This window comes from Mytilus edulis, chromosome 13 (genome assembly GCF_963676685.1).
Source record: "Mytilus edulis chromosome 13, xbMytEdul2.2, whole genome shotgun sequence".
NCBI classification, from domain to species: domain Eukaryota; kingdom Metazoa; phylum Mollusca; class Bivalvia; order Mytilida; family Mytilidae; genus Mytilus; species Mytilus edulis.
Window position 1 is genome coordinate 72,713,943 of NC_092356.1, and position 18,195 is coordinate 72,732,137.

The following is an 18,195-nucleotide window of genomic DNA, read 5'->3' on the forward strand; positions in this document are numbered from 1 at the left end:
TTATGTAAGTTGTAAAACCAAGCTATACAGTTGTGATTTTCTTTCCGAATTTCGTTATTTTTCAGGTCTAATTTGGTTTGAATAGTTAACATTTTCATAAGGTTTTCCATTTCAAATGATATTGCATAGAGCAACACTGAAATTAAAAAATGTGAACTATATGTGTTTTATTTATACCTTATATATTTATTTAGGGGGGATGAATATAGTCATGTTTAATTGATATAACTGTAAGATACTCTTTAAAAAATAGCCAAACGTCTTTACTGTCGGTTTTCCAAGAATAAACTCCTAGAGAACGTTTAACTACGTAAAATTATCAGGGGTTATACTGATAATTCATATTACAATTTATATAATTTTAACATATCCGTGTTCCCCGTTAATACTTTCACACATGTATACTATTATAATTTTGTCCTGGGTCAGTAACAAACTTGTTCTCTTGTTATAGTTATGTACCCTTAAAGTTAATATACTTGTCAAATACGACTCCTCTTCGTGTTTCTAACAGACACCAACCTGTTCTTTATTACACTCAATGACATAGTATCTTATATGATTAATAAATAAGAGAAAACGATCTCGAATATCAACCGGAAAATTTTACATCATCATAATAAAGAAGAGTGATCATTATAAAGAAGAGTTATCATAATGAAGAACAGTGATCATAAAGAAAAAGCATATAATAAAAAAAACCACAGCATATAATAACAAACCCGCAGCATAAAATAACAAACCCACATCACATAATGACGGAACCACAGGAACTGTAACTGAGGTAAAGTATTTAACCTAAAATACAAAATCATCGCACTGGACATAGTTCCTAATACGATGATTTTGTATTTTAGGTTAAATACTTATTATATGCTGCGGGTTTGTTATTATATGCTGTGGTTTTTTTTATTATATGCTTTTTCTTTATGATCACTGTTCTTTATTATGATAACTCTTCTTTATTGAACTATGTCCAGTGCACGATGTTTTGTCGATATTGTCAACATCGCAATGTCAACTTTATAGTGTCGTTATTGTGTTTACATTGTATCCTATCAATATGTTCTATACCTTTCTGTTTACATCGTTCACATCGCATACATCGCAATGTTGACAATATCGTGTCGACATCGTGTTTATATTGTATGTATATATATATATATATATATATATAAAGTTTATACCTTTATGTTTACATCGTAAACATCGTATACATCGCGATGTTGCCAATATTGTGCCAACATCGTGTTTATATTGGATATATAGAGTCTATACCTTTCTGTTTACATCGTTCACATCGTATTCATCGCGATGTTGACAATATCGTGTCGACATCGTGTTTATATTGTATGTATATATATATATAAAGTTTATATCTTGATGTTTACATCGTATACATCGCGATGTTGCCAATATTGTGCCAACACCGTGTTTATATTGGATGTATAGAGTCTATACCTTTCTGTTTACATCGTTCACATCGTATACATCGCGGTGTTGACAATATCGTGTCAACATCGTGTTTATATTGTATATATACGAGTCTAAATTGAAAACTACGTTCAGACCTATGATTGCGTTGGATAAAAACCGCAATTTTTATACGTGTGCATGTAAAACAAATTTCGTTGTAGAAAAAAAAACAGCACAAACAACATTTTCCAAAAGACCAAAAAAGTGAAAAAGTATATTTAAACAAAACGCATTTGACTAACAGGTCGAACAACTGATGTTCTTTAACCCTGCTGACTGCCATTGGCGATTGCCAAATAAAATTGATCACAAGATGTAACAAAATGGATCTTACTATAAATTAAATACTAAACAGAAAAACATGTTTTAACTTGTGGCCACGATGTTATGCCACAAACATACGGTGTCAATATTTTTTTTTGTACACCAGATCCAGATTTCGACAATAAATGTCTCTTCAGTGATGTTAGGGATTGTATATATATATATATAGATCCGATGGATACATCTGTTGTAGGGTTGTCACTGACTCAGACGTACTTATGAATATAATTATTTTCTGTGACTGTATCTTACATTAATTTGTAGGATCCTTTACTATAGATAATTCAGCTGATCTGTAACAATAACATCTTCATGCCTTATATATCATGTACTGTAGTACGCCGCTAGATTAAAACTGACGTGGAAAGGTAACACATGCCCACCGAAAGCTCTTTTATTTGAGAGCCCAGGTGGTCGTGTGGTCTAGCGGGACGGCTGCAGTGCAGGCGATTTGGTGTCACGATATCACAGTAGCATGGGTTCGAATCCCGGCGAGGGAAGAACCAAAAATTTGCGAAAGCAAATTTACAGATCTAACATTGTTGGGTTGATGTTTAGACGAGTTGTATATATATATATATATATATAAACGCCTAAAAAAGTGTACACAACAACTCCAAATACAAAAAAAGGTAACTATAAATGTAATTATTTATAAATATTTCGGATAACAGATATCCTTCGTCAGTCAGATTCTGATGTGAAGTGAATCATCTTTGAGTCTCGTTAGATTAAACTTTTACTAAATCTTGAATTATATACAATAAAAAAAGTCAAACCGAACATCAGTAAAGACGCTTGCACCATTCTAAAAAAATGTTAACATGACATAGGTTATATGGTTCATTACAACAGAGAGCTCATATATATGCTTTAAATACAAATAATAATGTGCGATTTGAACTAGTACAATTCTAAAACTGTATCGGGAACGACAATTATGATGGTATAACATGTATACGCATGATAACGTCTGTAAAATTACCAAATAGACAGCACTGAACGATCTAAATATTTGAAATTGAGAGTAAAGTAGTTACAACAGAGTCTGAATATTTAAACATCGTGAACAAACGGCCGTAAAAATGTATTAATATTTTTTTACTAAGTATAACTAGAAGAACGTGGCTAGGTACTTATACATCCCTCAAAAAATTAAGCAATTTAAATTGGTATCTTCAACAAATGTATTTAACAAATGAAAAAGGTTAAGAAAAAGAAACAGAGACTGTAATAATAAGTTATATAACCTGAATGTGAAGCACTACACGGAGTCGAACTACATCTTTTCATTTATCCCATTTGGTGCCAAAGTTGTTAATTTTCGTATCCAAAATCTTTCCCGAGCGAGTCTATCCTCCTTAGACCAAGCAGAGTTGTGGTCAATGATTTTAATGGTCAGTCGATTGAGATCTGCCTTAGTGTGGCCAGGGGATCTCAAATGTCGACTGAGAGGGAGGTCTGGCTTGCATTGGTAGTCGCTACGATGGCCGTTCATTCGTTTGTGAAACGGCTGTTCTGACTCGCCAACATACTGTTTACCACATTTACACTGTAAGAGATACACAACATTTGAAGTCTTGCAGTTAACATTGCAAAATATGGTGTATTCAGTGCCAGTGGAGTGACTGTTAAAAGTCTGGGTATCCAGTATTTGTTTGCAAGTCAGACATCGTTTGTTTCCGCAACCCTTGCAAGATCCCATAGATGATAAGCCTGCTTGAGAGGATAAATCAGCTCTCACCAGCAAGTCTTTAAGGCTTTTGGGCCTACGGAATGCCAGTACAGGTGGTTCGGGAAAGATCTTGGATAGTTTTGAATGTTTTTCGATCTCTTTCCAATTTTCGCGGATTAGGTGAGATAAGTTGTCAGATTTTGGATGGTAATTCAACACAAAAGGCACCCTCTTGTTGACCTTTTTTTCTTTATATTGTAAAAGCTCATCTCGGCTGATGTTGTTAGCACGAGAAAAACCTTTCTCAATGTCTTTTCTTTTGTAGCCCCGATGTTTAAGGTGACCGCGAAGTTCTTGTAGACGTTTTTTTGCAATATCGTTGGTGGAGCAAATCCTTTTTATTCGTATGGCCTGGCTGTAGGGAATGCTCTTGGTGCAGTGTTTGGGATGACAACTCAAAGGAGATAGATATTGATGTTTGTCTGTGGGCTTGCAATACAGATCTGTTAATATGTTTCCATCCCTCAATTGCGTTGTAGTGTCAAGAAATGTGATCTTAGAGTCAGAGATTTCATATGTGAATTTTATTGAGGGATGGGCATTGTTGGCATGATGAATGAACAGATTTAGTTCTTGTTCCGTATTGTCCCACTTCATGTCAATATCGTCGATAAATCGAAACCAAGAGAGGGGTTGATGAAGAGATGCATTGAGAATTCTTTGTTCTAATTTCCCCATAAAAATATTGGCATAAGACGGGGCCATCTTTGTTCCCATTGCTGTTCCATTAACTTGGAGGAAGTGTTCGCCATTAAATACGAAGTTATTGCATTTCAATACCAAAGTTAGAAGCTGGATGAGACATTCAGTTGGTGGATGTAAGGTGTTACGAGAGTTCCAGACTTCCCTACAGGCTTCAATACCATCGTCATGGGGGATGTTAGTATAGAGGGAGGTAACATCAAGCGAAACAAGGATCGTTTCAGGTGGGAGAGGGTTCAGAGATTCCATTTTCTTAAGATAGTGTGTTGTGTCTTGTATATAGGATGGTAAATTTTCTACATGTGGTCTCAGATGAAAGTCAATAAATTCTGATATTTTCTCTGTAGGGTGGTCATTGGCGGAAACAATTGGTCTACCGGGATTATTAACTTTATGAATTTTAGGCAGAAGATAGAAACGCCCGGGCTTTGATTTTTCAGGTTTTAGGTATTTAAATGTGTCTTCATCAATATGCCCCTGTTCACACATGTTTTTCAGGTTTGTTGTGATCTCTTTGTTGAACTGAGGGGTGGGGTCAGTGTCTAATTTCTTATAAAATCTCTCATCAGAGAGTTGACGTTCTGCCTCTTGAATGTAGTCACATTTGTCCATGACGACAACAGCGCTACCTTTATCAGCTGGTTTAATTATAATGTCGTCTCTGTTCTTAAGTTTCCGCACAGCTTCATTTTCTTCAGACGATAGATTGCTGAATGTTTGGGAAGTGGCAGTGGACAGATGTGTTACGTCGGATTTAATTTTGTCAATTATATGTTCCAAAGTTGCACATTTACTGGGTTTCGGAATCCATGAACTTTTTTTCCTGAATCTGGGAATATCGACATCTGAGTCGAGATCACTTGTGTCACTTTCAGTTGTACCATTTGTGGTGTTCTTATAAAAATATTCCTTGATTCTGAGGGATCTTGCTAGCTTGTCTAGGTCATCTTCCAAAAGTATAGAATCTATTTTGCCCGGCGTGGGACAAAAATTAAGACCTTTTGACAGTACCTTAGTCTCGGTCTCCGACAAAGCAACTGTAGACAAATTGACTACAGTGTTTGTGGAGTTCATGCAACTTTGTTTGTTTCTCTTGAATCGGCGATTCCCATATTCCCAGATTCAGGAAAAAAAGTTCATGGATTCCGAAACCCAGTAAATGTGCAACTTTGGAACATATAATTGACAAAATTAAATCCGACGTAACACATCTGTCCACTGCCACTTCCCAAACATTCAGCAATCTATCGTCTGAAGAAAATGAAGCTGTGCGGAAACTTAAGAACAGAGACGACATTATAATTAAACCAGCTGATAAAGGTAGCGCTGTTGTCGTCATGGACAAATGTGACTACATTCAAGAGGCAGAACGTCAACTCTCTGATGAGAGATTTTATAAGAAATTAGACACTGACCCCACCCCTCAGTTCAACAAAGAGATCACAACAAACCTGAAAAACATGTGTGAACAGGGGCATATTGATGAAGACACATTTAAATACCTAAAACCTGAAAAATCAAAGCCCGGGCGTTTCTATCTTCTGCCTAAAATTCATAAAGTTAATAATCCCGGTAGACCAATTGTTTCCGCCAATGACCACCCTACAGAGAAAATATCAGAATTTATTGACTTTCATCTGAGACCACATGTAGAAAATTTACCATCCTATATACAAGACACAACACACTATCTTAAGAAAATGGAATCTCTGAACCCTCTCCCACCTGAAACGATCCTTGTTTCGCTTGATGTTACCTCCCTCTATACTAACATCCCCCATGACGATGGTATTGAAGCCTGTAGGGAAGTCTGGAACTCTCGTAACACCTTACATCCACCAACTGAATGTCTCATCCAGCTTCTAACTTTGGTATTGAAATGCAATAACTTCGTATTTAATGGCGAACACTTCCTCCAAGTTAATGGAACAGCAATGGGAACAAAGATGGCCCCGTCTTATGCCAATATTTTTATGGGGAAATTAGAACAAAGAATTCTCAATGCATCTCTTCATCAACCCCTCTCTTGGTTTCGATTTATCGACGATATTGACATGAAGTGGGACAATACGGAACAAGAACTAAATCTGTTCATTCATCATGCCAACAATGCCCATCCCTCAATAAAATTCACATATGAAATCTCTGACTCTAAGATCACATTTCTTGACACTACAACGCAATTGAGGGATGGAAACATATTAACAGATCTGTATTGCAAGCCCACAGACAAACATCAATATCTATCTCCTTTGAGTTGTCATCCCAAACACTGCACCAAGAGCATTCCCTACAGCCAGGCCATACGAATAAAAAGGATTTGCTCCACCAACGATATTGCCAAAAAACGTCTACAAGAACTTCGCGGTCACCTTAAACATCGGGGCTACAAAAGAAAAGACATTGAGAAAGGTTTTTCTCGTGCTAACAACATCAGCCGAGATGAGCTTTTACAATATAAAGAAAAAAAGGTCAACAAGAGGGTGCCTTCTGTGTTGAATTACCATCCAAAATTTGACAACTTATCTCACCTAATCCGCGAAAATTGGAAAGAGATCGAAAAACATTCAAAACTATCCAAGATCTTTCCCGAACCACCTGTACTGGCATTCCGTAGGCCCAAAAGCCTTAAAGACTTGCTGGTGAGAGCTGATTTATCCTCTCAAGCAGGCTTATCATCTATGGGATCTTGCAAGGGTTGCGGAAACAAACGATGTCTGACTTGCAAACAAATACTGGATACCCAGACTTTTAACAGTCACTCCACTGGCACTGAATACACCATATTTTGCAATGTTAACTGCAAGACTTCAAATGTTGTGTATCTCTTACAGTGTAAATGTGGTAAACAGTATGTTGGCGAGTCAGAACAGCCGTTTCACAAACGAATGAACGGCCATCGTAGCGACTACCAATGCAAGCCAGACCTCCCTCTCAGTCGACATTTGAGATCCCCTGGCCACACTAAGGCAGATCTCAATCGACTGACCATTAAAATCATTGACCACAACTCTGCTTGGTCTAAGGAGGATAGACTCGCTCGGGAAAGATTTTGGATACGAAAATTAACAACTTTGGCACCAAATGGGATAAATGAAAAGATGTAGTTCGACTCCGTGTAGTGCTTCACATTCAGGTTATATAACTTATTATTACAGTCTCTGTTTCTTTTTCTTAACCTTTTTCATTTGTTAAATACATTTGTTGAAGATACCAAGTTAAATTGCTTAATTTTTTGAGGGATGTATAAGTACCTAGCCACGTTCTTCTAGTTATACTTAGTAAAAAAATATTAATACATTTTTACGGCCGTTTGTTCACGATGTTTAAATATTCAGACTCTGTTGTAACTACTTTACTCTCAATTTCAAATATTTAGATCGTTCAGTGCTGTCTATTTGGTAATTTTACAGACGTTATCATGCGTATACATGTTATACCATCATAATTGTCGTTCCCGATACAGTTTTAGAATTGTACTAGTTCAAATCGCACATTATTATTTGTATTTAAAGCATATATATGAGCTCTCTGTTGTAATAAACCATATAACCTATGTCATGTTAACATTTTTTTAGAATGGTGCAAGCGTCTTTACTGATGTTCGGTTTGACTTTTTTTATTGTATATAATTCAAGATTTAGTAAAAGTTTAATCTAACGAGACTCAAAGATGATTCATTTCACATCAGAATCTGACTGACGAAGGATATCTGTTATCCGAAATATTTATAAATAATTACATTTATAGTTACCTTTTTTTGTATTTGGAGTTGTTGTGTACACTTTTTTAGGCGTTTATATAATTTATTTATTGTGTACATGTATCGTTACTCGTAACGATCCAGCGACCTCGTGGGGAAAATCGTTGACTACTATACAGACGTTTTATATATATATATATATATATATATACAACAAAAGTGTCTTTTCAAGCGGTGTTCAGAATTATATATTAAAAATCAAATACACAAAAAGAGTTTTAAAAGCAGCATTGTCTAGCGCTTTCATCCATCTAGGGACTTTTCAAGACTATGAACGTAAATTTACTGTAAGAAATTTACAGTAAACGCAAGCATGACTTGCAAATCAGAAAATTTACTCTATTGTATAACATGTGTCAACTGTAAAGAAAATTATATAGGTCAAACAGGAAATAGTGTGTGTGAACGGGTCAGGATCCATAAACAGCAAATACGGCAACCCGAGTACAGACAAATTCTGTTGAGCGAACATTTAGACATTTGTGCGGGAGGAAAATTCAAATTTTTCCCGTTCTTCAAATGTACGGAACCAACAGGAGAATACCGTAAAGAACTAGAGAGAAAATTTATAAAAGTGTTTGACGCCAAGCTTAATGCTTAGTAGTTACATGAACAATAACGTCGCGTCATACTACTAATATGTTACGAATAATGACGTTACGTCATAATACTATTGTGTTCCCCATAACGACGTTCATAGTCTTGAAAAGTCCCAAGATGGATGAAAGCGCTAGACAATGCTGCTTTTAAAACTCTTTTTGTGTATTTAATTTTTAATATATATATATATATTAAAAATTAATATATATATATATATATATATATATATAACGATATACATCGCGATGTTGACACTATTGTGTCAACATCGTGTTTATATTGTATATATAATCTATACCTTTCTGTTTACATCGTTCACATCGTATACATCGCGATGTTGACAATATCGTGTAAACATAGTGTTTATATTATATATATATATAAAGTCTATACCTTTTTGTTTACATCGTTGACATCGAATACATCGCGATGTTGACAATATTGTGTCAACCTCGTGTTTATATTGTATATAAAGAGTCTATACCTTTCTGTTTACATGTTTCACATCGTATACATCGTAATGTTTACAATATAGTGTCAACATCTTGTTGTTGATGTATATACATTTTTTTTTCGTTCTTTTCTTTTTAAATAAGTTAAGCAGTTAGTTATATAGTTTAAATTGTTTTCCATTTGTCATGTCGGCGTCTTTTATTGTTAACTATGTGATATAAACTTTGCTCAATGTTTAAGGCCATACGGTTATCTATAGATGTGCCATTTAGTATGTATGTACTGGAAATTTGACTTATTTGCAATCATACCATCTCTCCTTTTTTATATCTACCTTTCTGTTTAAATTGTGCATCTAGCAATGCTAACAATATTGTTTCAAAATCGTGTTTATAATTTATATTGAGTCTATGGTACGCATATAAACGTTAAACTAACTGTATGTGTTTGCACCTGTCCTTAGTCAGGAATCTGTTGTTCAGTAGTTGTCGTTTGTTGAATTGTTCATACGTGTTTCTGGTTTCTCGTTTTTTACATGTATTAGACCGTTATTCTTTCCTGTTTGAATAGTTTTACACTAGTGGTTTTTGTGCCTTTTATAGCTCGCTACTCGATAAAAACCAACTCCGTGTAAATGACAATACTTTGACCTATAGTGGTTTACTTATAAAACGTGTAACTTAAATGAAAAGTTGTCTCATTTGACCTTATACCGCATCTTTTTATATGTATACATCGCTATGTTAACGATGTTAACGATGTAAACAATATAGAAGAGTTCAAACAATGTTAATGAAGTTGACACGATATCGGTTTAACATTGTGTGCATCGCGATGTTAACGATGTCAACGATGTAAACAATATATAAAAGTTCAAACAATATCAACGATGTTGACACGACATCGTGTTAACATTGTAAACATCGCAATGTTAACGATGTCAACGATGTTAACAATATATAAGGGTTCAAACGATGTAAACGATGTTGAAACAACATCGTTTTAACATTGTATACATCGTGATGTCAACGATGTAAACATTATATAAGGGTTCAAACATTGTAGATATCGCGATATCGACAATATTGAATAAACATCCTACACTGGACATGCATGCGTATTAGCTCAAAGTATGTTTTCGTTGAAGGTCATGTGACAATTAATGGACAAAGTCACATATTTTGTAAATTTTAGCACACAACTTTGACTCGTTTACCGTAACCTTAATGTCTAAAAGATAACAATCTTTTATTTTCTGAAATATTACTGATTTTTTTTCTTCAGAAAAGGTGATAACTCATAACGGAAGTTCATAAAATCCTCGAAAATAAATGTGACAAAGCGGCCCATTGGGTGAAAATTGACCTTAAAAGAAATAGAATGACTTGAATTTACAATTTACCTGCTATTGGCTTTGACTAATTTTTAATCTGTGTATTCCATATTTAAAATTGTTATGATCAGATATTGAATCAAACAACACGCAGTACAAAACATTAATAATAAGTCACAGTGATCTCGATGGATTTGTTTCAACAGTTTGTTTATTTCACACGAAAATCCTATTAGAAATTGTTAAATATTTGATTTTAAAGATACCCCTTGGCTTTTTGTAATCTTTTATTGTAATTTCAACAGCTGTTATGATGCAATATATTCTAACTGTCATCTTGTTCAAATATAGATTTATTATGCATGTTATGTTTACATCTTACCATGGTTACAAATGTACGTTTGGACTCGAACATTTTCTAATGATAAAACAGTAGAACTAAAGAAATTAATATAAGAAATTAAAAAAAGTTAAAGAAACGCAATTAACCAGCACACAACGACTTAATCACCAAATGGGATCTTGAATGTATTTATCATTTTCCTTCCGGAGCACATGAGATCACCCCTAGTTTTTGGTGGGGTTCGTGTTGTTTATTCTTTAGTTTTCTATGTTGTGTCATGTGTACTATTGTTTTTCTGTTTGTCTTTTTCATTTTTAGCCATGGCGTTGTCAGTTTGTTTTAGATTTATGAGTTTGACTGTCCCTTTGGTATCTTTCGTCCCTCTTTCAAATTATTTCAAATTGATTGATTGATTGGTTGATGTTCTTTTATTTTTCGATTGGTTTGTTAATTTTGTGCACTATTGGTTATTTCATGTCGGTCACTTTTATAAGTAGAAAAAGCTGAAGAATCTAAAATTTTGTTTATAATACAAGAAGCCGTTTTTTTCAAACGCTAATAATATGATAATGTAAAAGTACATGTTAATTCAACGTAAAAACAATTCTTGATGATAATGTTTTCTTTTTTAGTGTAATAAATATAATTTTCCGTGAATTATTTCTGTCTTCTCAAGATATAACAGTGAATTTGAAACAGAACGAATGAAATTACATTAGGAAACTGATAAATTAGTCATTAAAAATGCATGATTCATTTTAAATGTCAATTGGAAATTGCAAAGATTCGGAAACTAAAGGATCGCAATTTCAAAATGATTAAATTACTTGCTATATTTGGGGTCAGAAATTCATTATTATTTTTACCTTTCATGCTTAATTCATTATTATGCTTGGAATAACGTCATCCTCTAGTAGAAAATTTAATTAGTTTTGATAAAGATGAAACGGCGTACATTTTGTGAACTATTACTTTCGTTTATTTCTTATTGACAGGATACTAGTTTTGTTTGTTACAGCATTCAGCATTAGAAAAGAAGTATTTTATTTGATTCTAATCTTTTCGTTAAAAAAACCAAGCACCTCCCCAAATATTCATTTTGTTATATTATTAACAATCGTTAATTTAACCCTTGACTTTTTTTTTTATATTTTTGAATTTTAAAGAGATTTTTTGTTTACTATAAAGCTATTAAATGAGTTGATGAAAGATCATTCACTAATAACCAACGATGTCCCCATTTCATGCACATTTTTTGTCTGTCCATTGGCAATATTTCGAAATTTTCTTTAGATATGCTAAGACAGTAACATACAAAATCACAATAAAGCAATTAAACCTATCAGTGCTCTGATTAATATTGCAGTCAGGGCAAAAAGCAGTTTTTACACTCAGTATAAAAGGGGGCAAAAGGTCCCAGAGGGAAGTTAAACTCGTAGATTGAAAATAAATTGACAACGCCATTAATAAAAAAGAAAATAATACACAGACAAATAATCATACACAAGACACAACATAGAAAACTTAAAACTAAGCAACACGAAACCTACCAAAAGCTGGGATAGTACTCAATAGATAGTTAAAGATAATAAATAAGAAACAACACGAATTCCATTAAAAACCGGGAATGAAATTAGGTGCTCCGGAATGGTAAGCATTTCCAGTACCGTATACGGCACCCATCCATGGGCAATATCTCGAAATTTTCTCTAGATATGCTAAGACAGTAACATACAAAATCACAATAATAAAATTGAGAATGGAAATTGGGAATGTGCTAAAGAGACAACAACCCGACCATAGAAAAAAACAACAGCAGAAGGTCACCAACAGGTCTTCAATGTAGCGAGAAATTCCCGCACCCGGAGGCGTGCTTCAACTGGCCCCTAAACAAATATATACTAGTTCAGTGATAATGAACGCCATTAAACCTATCAGTGCTCTGATTAAAATTGCAGCCAGGGCATAAATAAAATTGAGAATGGAAATGGGGAATGTGTCAAATAGACAACAACCCGACCAAATAAAAAACAAAAGCAGAAGGTCACCAACAGGTCTTCAATGTAGCGAGAAATTCCCGCACCCGGAGGCGTCCTTCAACTGGCCCCTAAACAAATATATACTAGTTCAGTGATAATGAACGCCATACTAATTTCCAAATTGTACACAAGAAACTAAAATTAAAATAATACAAGACTAACAAAGGCCAGAGGCTCCTGACTTGGGACAGGCTCAAAAATGCGGCGGGGTTAAACATGTTTGTGAGATCTCAACCCTCCCCCTATACCTCTAACCAATGTAGAAAAGTAAACGCATAACAATACGCACATTAAAATTCAGTACAAGAGAAGTCCGAGTCTGATGTCAGAAGATGTAACCAAAGAAAATAAACAAAATGACAATTATACATAAATAACAACAGACTACTAGCAGTTAACTGACATGCCAGCTCCAGACTTCAATTAAACTGACTGAAAGATTATGATTTCATCATATGTACATCAGGCACAATCCTTCCCGTTAGGGGTTTAGTATCATACCATCATAACATATATGAGAAGAACATAACCCGTGTCATGCCAACAACTGTTTTTAGAATAAATGTGTTTAGTTCCGACGCAAAGACCTTATCAGTGACTCAATATTAACGCCAAAATATGCAATCTTTAATGACTTGACAACAGTATCGTAATTATATCCCTTCTTAATAAATCTATTCAAAGGTTTTTTAAGTTCCTGAGGTGAAAACTGACACCTTTGTGCTTTATAAAGAATATTTCCATAAAAAATTGGATGTGAAATACCTGAACGTATAAGAAGTCTGCATGTTGAGCTATATTTACGAATGATGTCTTTATACCGATGATAAAATTTAGTAAATGTTTTGACTAGTTTGTGATATCGAAAACCCTGGTGTAATAATTTTTCAGTAATACATAAATTTCTCTCGTTAAAATCTAAAACATTGTTACATACACGAGCGAATCGTACAAGTTGAGAAATATAAACACTGTAAGATGGTGACAAGGGAACGTCACCATCTAAAAACGGATAATTAACGATAGGAAATGAAAAATCATCCCTTTTATCATAAATTTTAGTATTCAGCTTTGCGTTAGTAATATAGATATCAAGATCGAGGAAAGGGCAGTGGTCATTGTTAGTATTAGCTTTATTTAAAGTAAGTTCATAAAGAAGTTCATAAAGCAGTTTTTACACTCAGTATAAAAGGGGACAAAGTGTCCCAGAGGGACAGTCAAACTCGTAGATTGAATATAAATTGACAACGCCATTGCTAAAAAAGAAAATGATAAACAGACAAATACTAGTACACAAGACACAACATAGAAAACTTAAAACTAAGCAACACGAAACCTACCAAAGCTAGGATAGTACTCAGTAGATATACATATCGCAGATAATATATTCTAGTGGTTTTATCAACATACTGTTCAAAAATTGTACTACCTTCTATCAAGTTGTTCGAGTTACATTAACTTGATTACCTTAGCTGTATTTGGCAACACTTTTAGGAATTTGGATCTCAATGTTCTTGTACTTCGTTCTTTATTTGTTTTTTTTTTTTTATTTTTGGATTCGAGCTTCACTGATGAGTCTAAAGCTTTCGTAGACGAAACGCGCGTCTGGCGTATATATAAAATTTAGTCCTGGTATCTTTGATGAGTTTATTTGTCCATCAAATCTTTAACAATGATATAAAACAACGATATGCTTGTACATTTTATATTGAACACAACACATATCCCTTATAATGATGTATTCCGGAATCCGCTGCTGACGCACGAAATCGAAATATGTAATTTCAATTAATAGTGTTAGGTAAATAGGACTAAGACATTAATAATCGAAACCAAAGAGTTATCAAAGACTAAAAAAAACAAAGGACATTTACATCAACAGTTATAGATGATAAATAAGAAACAACACGAACTCCATTAAAAACCGGGAGTGAAAATTAGGTGCTCCGGAATGGTAAGCATTTCAAGTACCGTATACGGCACCCATCCATGGGCAATATCTCGAAATTTTCTCTAGATATGCTAAGACAGTAACATACAAAATCACAATAATAAAAAAGGGAATGGAAATGGGGAATGTGTCATAGAGACAACAACCCGACCATAGAAAAAAACAACAGCAGAAGGTAACCAACAGGTCTTCAATGTAGCGAGAAATTCCCGCACCCGAAGGCGTCCTTCAACTGGCCCCTAAACAAATATATACTAGTTCAGTGATAATGAACGCCATTAAACCTATCAGTGCTCTGATTAATATTGCAGCCAGGGCATAAAGCAGTTTTTACACTCAGTATAAAAGGGGACAAAAGGTCCCAGAGGGACAGTCAAACTCGTAGATTGAATATAAATTGACAACGCCATTGCTAAAAAAGAAAATGATAAACAGACAAATAAAAGTTCACAAGACACAACATGGAAAACTTAAAACTAAGCAACACGAAACCTACCAAAGCTGGGATAGTACTCAGTAGATATACATATCGCAGATAATATATTCTAGTGGTTTTATCAACATACTGTTTAAAAATTGTATTACCTTCTATCAAGTTGTTCGAGTTACGTTAACTTGATAACTTTAGCTGTATTTGGCAACACTTTTAGGAATTTTGGATCTCAATGTTCTTCAACTTCGTCCTTTATTTGGCTTTTTTTTAATTTTTGGATTCGAGCGTCACTGATGAGTCTTAAGCTTTTGTAGACGAAACGCGCGTCTGGCGTATATATAAAATTTAGTCCTGGTATCTTTGATGAGTTTATTTGTCCATTAAATCTTTAACAATGATGTTAAACAACGTAAATCTCGAACATATGCTTGTACATTTTATATCGAACACAACACATATCCCTTAGAATGATATATTCCAGAATCCGCTGCTACGCACGAAATCTAAATATGTAATTTCAATTAATAGTGTTAGCTAAATAGGACTAAGACAATAATAATCGAAACCAAGGAGTTAACAAAGACTCAAAAAACCAAAAGGATATTTACATCAACAGTTATAGATAACAAATAAGAAACAATACGAACTCCATTAAAAACCGGGAGTGAAATTAGGTGCTCCGGCATGGTAAGCATTTCCAGTACAGTATACGGCACCCATTCATGGGCAATATCTCGAAATATTTTCTAGATATGCTAAGACAGTAACATACAAAATCACAATAAAGCAATTAAACCTATCAGTACTCTGATTAATATTGCAGCCAGGGTGTAAAGCAGTTTTTACACTCAGTATAAAAGGGGGCAAAAGGTCCCAGAGGGACAGTCAAACTCGTAGATTGAAAATAAATTGACAACGCTATTGCTAAAAAAGAAAATGATAAACAGACAAATGATAGTACACAAGACACAACATAGAAAACTTAAAACTAAGCAACACGAAACCTACCAAAGCTGGGATAGTACTCAGTAGATATACATATCGCAGATAATATATTCTAGTGGTTTTATCAACACACTGTTCAAAAATTGTACTACCTTCTAACAACTTGTTCGAGTTACATTAATTTAATAACCTTAGCTGTATTTGGCAACATTTTAAAGAATTTATGGATCTCAATGTTCTTCAACTTCGTTCTTTATTTGGCTTTTTTTTAATTTTTGGATTCGAGCGTCACTGATGAGTCTTAAGCTTTTGTAGACGAAACGCGCGTCTGGCGTATATATAAAATTTAGTCCTGGTATCTTTGATGAGTTTATTTGTCCATTAAATCTTTAACAATGATGTTAAACAACGTAAATCTCGAACATATGCTTGTACATATAATATAGAACAAAACACATATCCCTTAGAATGATATATTCCAGAATCCGCTGCTGATGCACGAAATCTAAATATGTAATTTCAATTAATAGTGTTAGCTAAATAGGACTAAGACAATAATAATCGAAACCAAAGAGTTATCAAAGACTCAAGAAACCAAAGGACATTTACATCAACAGTTATAGATAATAAATAAGAAACAACACAAACTTCATTAAAACCGGGAGTGAAATTAGCTGCTCCGGAATGGTAAGCATTTACAGTACCGTATACGGCACCCATCGTGTTATTTCTTTGTTAGGTTCGGTAATGATGGAAAGTTATTATGACTGAGGAAGAATATCAGATATGATTTTTGACACACTTTTGTCTTAATGGCCAATCAGCTCATGATGGCGACCGTAAAATATCTTGAGTGATGACTTTAATTTGATTGATTCATAGCCCTGTCTTAGCAACTTTTGAGAAAGCAGTATTCCTCGTTCAACCAAATCAACGTACTTTTAGCTAGCTCTAGAGTAACGTATTATCTGAGACACATATAATCCATATGCTGTTGCCGCTGGGATGCTAAAATACTGTCTTCATATTATTTATCAAAATATAATTAAGGGTTTTTGAAATAGTAACATGTATAAAAAGACGATGTATATAGATATAGGAAGTTGTGGTGTGAGTACCAATGAGACAACTCTCCATCCAAATAATAATTTAAAAAAAAAAGAAGTAAACCATTACAGGTCAATGTACGGCCTTATGACTGCCAACGAGACCACTCTCCACTAGATACCACATCACAAAGAAATTAACAACTATAGGTACAAATGTAATGAAAAATGACAAAACAAACCCATACCGATAAGTATAACTTATTTATGAAAATCCTTGAATAATTGTCATTGTAAAATACGTCGTAAAAAAGTCCCCCTCAATTCTTGATTTGCATATTAGTCGTGAGAGCTTCCGCTAGTTGTTCATGACGTTATTTATATTATATAGACGACGTTGACCGAACCACTTTTTTGTAACTAATATAAACAAGATGGCGGCGATAATAACACCATCCAGTTTGACGTTAAAATATTTATTTTCATTTTTACATATCGTCAAATAATATAATGAACACAACACATCCATTTCAAAGGCAATAGAATACTTTAGTTTATTTTTTTCATCAGATAGAAAATTTCTTTGAGTACATTATTTTCGTTAACCATAAAATATATTCATGCGCCAAATTAAAATTAATGACACCAATATACAATGTACGTGTGATCGAGGTTACGTGTTTGGAAATCAAATTCCTTATAACCAGTTTCAAAGAATTATTAGGATTAATAGCCTTTTTAAAGGAATTAATTGGTGTATAAAATGGACCAAGTTACTCACAAACATATTTTTATATTAAAGTCATTCGGACATTTATTTGGTTGTTAGTGAATTAGTCGAGTTTACACGACAATCAATTCCTTTAAAAATTATTTGAACCCTATAGTAGTAGTGCAATAACTCCATATATAAATCACCTCATTAGATGAAGTACTGAGCAAAAAATATGTTTCCTTGTTGAAATACGTTTTAAATTGGAAAGATAAACAGAAATCAAATAATTGTAATGGTTTGTCACGTGAATGTTCATGTATGCATATAACAATCAGCC

At 34.0% G+C, this 18,195-nt stretch overlaps 1 protein-coding gene across 1 annotated transcript in view; it reads right to left on the minus strand.

The window, feature by feature from the left end:
• LOC139501825 (G-protein coupled receptor dmsr-1-like) overlaps positions 1–10,585 on the minus strand; it is a 139,283-nt gene extending 128,698 nt beyond the window's left edge. Inside the window, exon 1 of the mRNA XM_071291042.1 lies at positions 10,456–10,585. The gene's annotated coding sequence lies outside the window, so the exon portion shown is untranslated. The remainder of the gene's footprint in view (positions 1–10,455) is intronic.
• Positions 10,586–18,195: the final 7,610 nt, after the last annotated feature.